Raw genomic sequence first — 8,464 nt, 5'->3', positions numbered from 1 at the left:
GGGTTCATAGTGAGAGTTAATTTGTTAAGAGACAACCATGGATCGTCGGGGATATCACTTGGAGAATATTAATTAGACTGAATGGAAATTGAGCTAACCAGTAGGAATTCAGATGGATATACAACGAAAGATTGGGCATGCTTCAGGATCGGGCTACAGGTAGGTTCGGTGTCAGGGACATTATGGAAGATGGTACTGGTTTGACAGAAAGAATTACTAAAGCAGTCGAAGAAGTTTGACCTCGAGGTGAATCAGATAGAGCATCGTATTGTGGGAATTGTTGGCATCATTTGTTAAGGATGAAGAGTTTAAATGCCGGTTACAAGATAGGACAATGTCTTCAGGAATTGATCTACGATCTGGTTATTACCAGCTGGGGATCATGGAAAGAGACATTTCAGGAATTATTACTTGTACCAAGCAGGGTGTGATGAATTGGTGACCAAAGATTCTTAATTGATTCAAGCTTCAGCAACACAGGTAAGTTCTACAAGCAGAAAATATAGGAACTGTAATGCCCTGAATTTCCTAGTAAGGGTTAGGACCTTGATTAGGAGGTCGGGAGGGCCATAATTGATTTATCATGGCATTAAATGATCATATGCGTGTTAATGTGAATTATATTATCATATGATGATAAATGCATGCATATGGGTGTATTTATAATGATAAGGGCATTTTGGTAATTTGGCCTGTTGAGGGCATATTTGTAAATTGGGTGCATGTTGTAATTTGTGAATGAGATTTTATTATTATGGAGATATATTCGAGCTATTCGGCATGAGACGATCATAGATTATGAGTTAGTGGTTTTGTCATAACGGGGTCAAGTTTGGGGTAATAGAAATGTTTATTTGATGATAAATTGGGAGTATTTGAGATCAGGATGGAATTCTAGAAGTTTTGACTATAATGTACCCGGGGGTGTTTTCGGGACCCTGAGCCCTAGGTTTTTATTTGAGGTTACTTAAGCTTGAAGTAGCTTGTCAGATAAGAACGTACGTTAGAAAATCTCTCTCTCTTCCCGATAGCCTATTTTACCATTCGAAGCTTTCTTAAAGGAATTTCGAGTTCTAGGAGTCGGAATCAAGCGAGGGTCGAGGCATAGCGATCCTATGAAAGATTAGAAGCTTCTTAACCGAAGGATTTGACGAAAAACAACCTAATCAAAGGTAATCTAAGTTTGAAGTTTTGAGTTTCTAAAGTTTTTAAGCTTAGAATTGGACTTTGTGAATTGTTGAGTTTTTGGTTGGTTTGAACCTTGGGTTTTGAGGGTTATGGAGCTTTAGGAAGCTTGGGAACTTTGTTTTGATGATTGGGGAATGTTTGAGTATGATTTTGGAAGCTTTGAGAAGTTGAAAACACGTTTGGGAATGGCTCAGGGTTGGGGGCCGTGGCCCTTGGTGTTGGGCGCCGTGGCGCTTGCTTCAGGAAATTCTGGGGGCCACGGCCCATGGTGCTAGGGCCACAACCCTTGCCCTATTTCACCCCGTTTGCTCGTTTTGACCCCGGGAACTTAGCTATAGGCCTCAGGAGTGTTCCTACTACTTGGATTAGTTTGGATTGTTGTCCCGGAGGCTAGATTTTGGTTTGGTAACCTATGTTGATCATTTTATTGATGGTGTCCCATATTTGGTTATGATTAGGTGACCGCTAAGGGCTTAAAGGTTGATCGTTCTCAAGGGTCGTCCTTATATTGGTTCTAGCTCGAATCTGAGGTAAGGAAACAGTGTAAGAAAACTGCACCCTGTGTATATGTGACATGCATGGCTAGTCTTGATGCATGTTGGTTGATTATTAAGTATGACATGCATGGCTATTATTGGTGCATGTTGGATTGTTGAATATAATGCATATGAAGCACAAGAAACATGTGAATAGGACATGCTTTACACATTGAGTATGATGTTGTTCAGAGCTTGAGCCTCTGTGTTCGTGCATAGTCCTAATTGTACTAGTACTTGTTAGGTAAGCATGCTGAATACCTTGTTATGGATATTGGATATGTGATACATGTTTGGTGGCATGGCTTACTTGTGTGTGTGGCACTGACTTATTAGTCAGAATCGGCAACGGTGTTAGATCCATCTGTGAAGCTTTGATTTACTAGTCAAGTTCACAATGAGTTGAACACTGGTCGTGTTTTACTGACCTAAGAGTCAGAAATGGCATAGCGTCACGAACGCCGAGCCAAATGAAGATTAGATCTAATCGATATCAGCGATGAATTACTCATATGGGGTATTAATGTTGGACCGACCAGAAGGTCGACGAAAATTATAAGTGCTTGTCTAGTCTAAGACTAGTTATTCAGAGCCAGGGCATATGGCCCAGGTGACTGCTTGTCACATGGCTAGGGAACAATGTTCCATAGTTATGACTCTAGAGTCATGAGGAAGGTTATGTTGGTGACTAATCACCATGCACCTATCCTGCTAAATCTAGTGAGATGCTCACCTATCTGTTAAGCCCTGGTGATCCTATCGTCACATGGCTAAAGGGTGCTGTCCCCATATTAGTGACTTTTGAGATTGTCACCTATTTGTTCAGACTGAAAGTCTTGAGTGACTGTTATGAATATTGTTGATATTATATCATGTTATATTGTGTTTTCTTGCTGGGCTTCAGCTCACGGGTGCTATGTGGTGCAGGCAGTGGCAAAAGAAAGTTGGACCATCCTTGAGTTGGAGAGCTTAGGTAATGAGGTGTACATATGCAGCTGCTCGTCCACCACGGCCGAGGTTGAGAAGGAACTAGGGTTAAACCCTGTTTTGCCGCATAGAACGGCCTGTTGTAAATATTTTCTTGTAGTAGACTCTGAATTTATAATTTTGGGATCCCAACATATATATATATATTAAACGTTCTAGTGAAACGTTATATCTTATCCAAAAAATTTAATCCCTAAACCACTAATCATACTTAGTACATGATTTTGGCCAAATGACTCAATTAATGAGTTTAGCATTGTTTACAAGGCACACCATAACGGTCCCTAGAGTTTAGGGCGTTACAGGAATAGTGTGGATAAGTCACCTTCGGGTCTATTAGCGGTATGTTGGACTACTCTCTAGTTAGAAATGGAATGCGAACGATTACTACGTTGTTGATGTTATTACTAAGGAAGAAGGTGATACGAACCACACCAACATTGTGATGAAACCCGACACCAAATATGGAACAGCCACCAAGAACATACGAGATTGGAATGGAACCGCGACCCAATGCTTAGCCAAGCATGAACCTTGGTATGAGGAAGACGCCACAAATGGGGATGGAATCCGTTTGATAAGTCAGGATGAACGCCACAAGGAATCTCCTTGATAAGTTCAAAAGTTTCTTCAAGAACTCAAGAAGAAAACTCACAAATTTTCATTTCATCAAAATCTGATTTTTCCAAATGTTTTCAAGGCCTTATATAGCCGAAAAATACATCAAGACAAGCCCCTTTGTCTTCCTAAAAACCGAAAAATAAAGACAACCTTTTGTCTTCCTAATGAAAACTGAAATTTAAAGACAACCCTTTTGTCTTCCTAATGAAAACTGAAAAATAAAGACAAAAAGGACTCTTGGACTCACACAAGTCAAGTGTTTGACTTTTCACAAAAAAAACAAAGACTAAATAAAAAAATACAAGATGACAAAATACAAAAAGACTCATCAAGCTCCTAAACTGAGTCTTTTGGCTCGCGCCCTCGTCACCAGACCAACTGGAACTAGACTTGGATCTTTAGTCTTGGTGTCCTCATCATTCCCCCCCTCTTGAGAAGAATTTGTCCTCAAATCTTCACCTGCATCAAAAGGACTCAAATCAGAAACATTAAAAGTAGCACTAACAGTATACTCACCTGGTAAATCGAGTTTGTAGGCATTGTCATTGATCCTTTCTAGCACTTGAAACGGACCATCTCCTCGAGGTAGCAATTTGGAACATCTTTGTGCTGGGAATCGCTCTTTCCTCATGTGTAACCATACCCAATCACCGGGGTCAAAAACCTGCTTGTGACGACCCTTGTTAGCATCAAGTTGGTTAGTGTTTAAAAGAGCCTCCTTAACCTCACTTTTTTTTGCATAAAAATTATTTTGTTTTCTCTCTAATTTTCCCTCATTGATCGAACTCTTCTCTTTCTTTTCTCTCTCACTTGATTCGACCCTTTTCTCTCTTTGTCTCTCTTTTTTCTCACTCTCATTCATCTTTTCACTCTCCTTCTTTTGCTCACTCAATTTTTTTTTATCACTTAATTTTTGCAACCTCACTTGGTCTTCATATACTTGCTTTGGCGTCAATGGAGCTAGAGTGATTGTTCGTTGACAGAACGTGAATGAGTACTTGTTGGTGAAGCCATCATGCTGGACTCGCCGATCAAATAGCCAGGGCCGTCCTAGAAGGAGGTGTCCAGCTTGCATGGGAACCACATCGCACAATACCTCATCCTCATACTTGCCAATTCGAAATGATACCAGCACCTGTGTTGTAACCCTCACTTCACCACTATCATTCAACCACTGCAACTTGTATGGACGAGGATGTTTAAGCGTTGGGAGCCCTAGCTTTTCAACCATGGAAGAACTAGCAACGTTAGTGCAACTACCACCATCAATAATAACACTGCATACCTTGTCTTTCACATGACAACGAGTGTGAAAGATGTTCTCCCGCTGCACCTCTTCTTCCTCTTCTTTTGCTTGCAAATTTAAGGCTCGTCGTGTGACTAGTGCAAGCATCTCACCAGATTCTTCCCCAAACTCCTCATCATCGATAGAAACATCTTCCAATGGTGGCATGTCAGCAAGATCTTCATCTTCAGAATCGAGCTCGCCACTTTCTCGAATCACCATAACTCTCTTGTTTGGACATTGGCTAGCTATGTGTCCTCGCCCCTGACATTTGAAACACTTTATCTCACTAGAACGGGACGAAGTAGGGACTGTTTTACCTTGAGGGGTTGTGGCTGGTTTTGGTGTAAAGGATGAAGTAGGTTGGTCTTCTTCCTTCTTTGGATAGTTCGACCGCCAAGGTGTTGCACTTGTACTACCCCTCTTGAGCTGCCTCTCAACTTTGATTGCCATATGCACCAAATCTTCCAATTCCACATAATGGTGTAGCTCAATTGGATTAGCAATCTCTCGGTTCAACCCATTAAAAAACCTTGCCATTGTTGCCTCCCAATCCTCTTCCACATTGGCTCTAATCATAGCCATCTCCATCTCCTTGTAATACTCCTCAACACTCTTGGAACCTTGACGAAGACCCTGCAACTTAAGGTATAGATCTCGATAATAATGAGATGGTACAAACCGTCGCCTCATCACCCTCTTCATAGCCTCCCAAGTGTCAATGGCACGATCTCCATTTCGCCTCCTATTGATGCACAACTGATCCCACCAAACAATAGCATAATCAGTAAATTCAATGACAGCTAGTTTTACCTTCTTCATGTCAGAGTAGTTGTGACAATCGAAAACCAACTCCATCTTCTTCTCCCACTCAAGGTATGCCTCAGGATCACTCTTGCCTTGAAAGGTGGGGATTCTCATCTTGATATTTCCCAAATTATTGTCTACCCAGTTCCTAGCTTCTCTATCTCGGCTATACCTCCTATGGTTACCCTCTGACATCCCATCATATTCTTCCTCTAAATCGCCCCCATCATACTCTCTTTCACCCTCAACATCCCGTTGTTGCACCCTGTTCCTCCGTGCCCTCCATTGCGTTCCCTCTTCTACCCTATCCAACCTCTCATGTATCTGCTCACACTCCGCCCTCATCATCCTTCGCATCTCCCCAATTAATGCTTGCATTTGTAGATTCGGAACCTCAGGTGGCGGAATATCATTGCTTGCATCTTTCTCTGGATATTGTGCCATGATGGAAATCTGCAAAATAAGGTTAGAATAATATGGAGAAAAGACCTCACCACACTCCCTCACGTGTTTCGCTCGAACAATATTTTCACTCAAATCCCCTCGTGTTTCACTCAATTTCAATGGCTTTTACCCTCAAATAGGCTCACACCTCTGCCTTTTTCCACTCGTATTCTTCTTTAAGTTCTTTCAAAACTAATCCAACGGTAATATGGAGTATTCAAGCAGCAAATCCAACCAAACAAACCAAACGAACACCGACGAAAACTGGTGAAAAATGACTAAAAATGATGATTTTTGGAACACTTGTGTGGGGTTTTGGCCAAAAGGCCTCTAGACCATAAGGAACAAGAATAGAAAAAAAAAATTAAGAAGGGTTTCCAGACTTTTTTTTTTTTTTTTTTTGCTCTCGGATCCCCTTCCCTTTTCCTTTCCTTTCCTTTTTTTTTTTTTTTTTAACCTCTCAAATTTGAGAAACCAGATACGAATTTCTGAAAAGGAGAAAAAAAAATGAATACCAAAGAGTCAACCCGAAATCAAACAATCTGAGTTACTAACACAGATTCAAGAACAAACCAATCTGTGAAAACCAATACTCCCAATACAATCTGTGATTCAAGAACACTTCCCCAATAACATAAAAATCAATCGGTGATTCACCCAAAACAGAATACCAAAAAACAATCCCAATTACAGAAAACCCAAATAGACTTGTAGCACTATAACAATCTTGAATTTCTCCCAAATAAAGGGAAACAAAATTTCAATCAGTGGCACTATAACAAAGTAAGCAATTGACTCAATAACAATCTCAGATTTTTCACAAAGGAAACAAGGATTTTCACAAACTCAATAACAATTTCAGTTGATTAGTTTCGGATTTCAAGGGATTTCACAAAGAACTAATGTAAACAAGGAAATAAGAACACAATTTGAACAAAGAAACAATCTGGAATAAAGAGATTAACTATAATGGTTTCAGATTTTTAGAAGGAAAACAAGAACAAAGACTAAGAAAATCAAGAACACGAATAGATAGATTTTTTTTTTTTTATTTCAGAAACCCTAAAATTGAAATACGAATAGAATAGAAACACAAATGAAAGAAAAAAAAAAGGATAGGCCAAACCGAATGATCCTAAGCTCTGATACCAACTGATACGAACCACACCAACATTGTGATGAAACCCGACACCAAATATGGAACAGCCACCAAGAACATACGAGATTGGAATGGAACCGCGACCCAATGCTTAGCCAAGCACGAACCTTGGTATGAGGAAGACGCCACAAACGGGGATGGAATCCGTTTGATAAGTCAGGATGAACGCCACAAGGAATCTCCTTGATAAGTTCAAAAGTTTCTTCAAGAACTCAAGAAGAAAACTCACAAATTTTCATTTCATCAAAATTTGATTTTTCCAAATGTTTTCAAGGCCTTATATAGCCGAAAAATACATCAAGACAAGCCCCTTTGTCTTCCTAAAAACCGAAAAATAAAGACAACCTTTTGTCATCCTAATGAAAACTGAAATTTAAAGACAACCCTTTTGTCTTCCTAATGAAAACCGAAAAATAAAGACAAAAAGGATTCTTGGACTCACACAAGTCAAGTGTTTGACTTTTCACAAAAAAAACAAAGACTAAATAAAAAAATACAAGATGACAAAATACAAAAAGACTCATCAAGCTCCTAAACTGAGTCTTTTGGCTCGCGCCCTCGTCACCAGACCAACTGGAACTAGACTTGGATCTTTAGTCTTGGTGTCCTCATCAGAAGGGTCACAGGTAAAGCTCCATGAAGTGTCAGTTTAGTCTCACCAGGGGTATTCAGAATAATGCTACATGAAGAAGAGGGGACAAGTATGAAGAGATTTGATCTGAAACCACAGAGAAGCTACTAAAGAACATCTAAAGGATAGGGTGCACAACAAGATCGTTTATAACCAAAATCTTTTAAACCTAATCTGTTTGTGTTGTTAGATTCACATTTTTATTTAAATGACTTGATTAGCAAGTCTTGCACTATTTCAAACACATAGTGTAACGGTCTTGGTTATCCAGGGCATTACACTCGGACAAGGTGGCTGGAAAGATTCTGCACCGAGCGTCGTCTGACATCTTTTGGATGTCCATTTATATCTCAAATTTATTCACGTGAGATATAGGATCTTCTAATCCAGCGTAGTTGGGCAAGACCGACATCTTAAATTTTCCTGGAGTCTCGGCCATTGTGATTCTCTACACAAATAGAGTACCCTTTCTTCGGTCGAATTCAATGTTGGATGTCCGGTTCCCCACTAGTTGCTGGACGACCTGATTTAAAGCATCGAGTTGGGCCTATACAATGTCTGGCACTATTGGAGCGACTGGTGCTGTAGGTGCATACTCATCGTGTTTTTCTCTTCTGTCATTGAGAACATCTCTCAAATCTTCTTCTCTACGTCTTTTCTCGCTCGCGCCCAGTCAATCAAAGACTTTGGGCTGTCTAGGCTGCCCCCCAGCATTCTGGCTCATCGGTATGTTCTCTCTTGGCGGAGGGTTCTGTTCTCCACCCCTCTCTTCTTGCCATCGACCAACATTTCCTCTGCCAGAATCT

Source organism: Humulus lupulus, chromosome 5, assembly GCF_963169125.1.
Source record: "Humulus lupulus chromosome 5, drHumLupu1.1, whole genome shotgun sequence".
NCBI classification, from domain to species: Eukaryota; Viridiplantae; Streptophyta; class Magnoliopsida; order Rosales; family Cannabaceae; genus Humulus; species Humulus lupulus.
Note: the sequence above shows the minus strand (reverse complement) of the source record.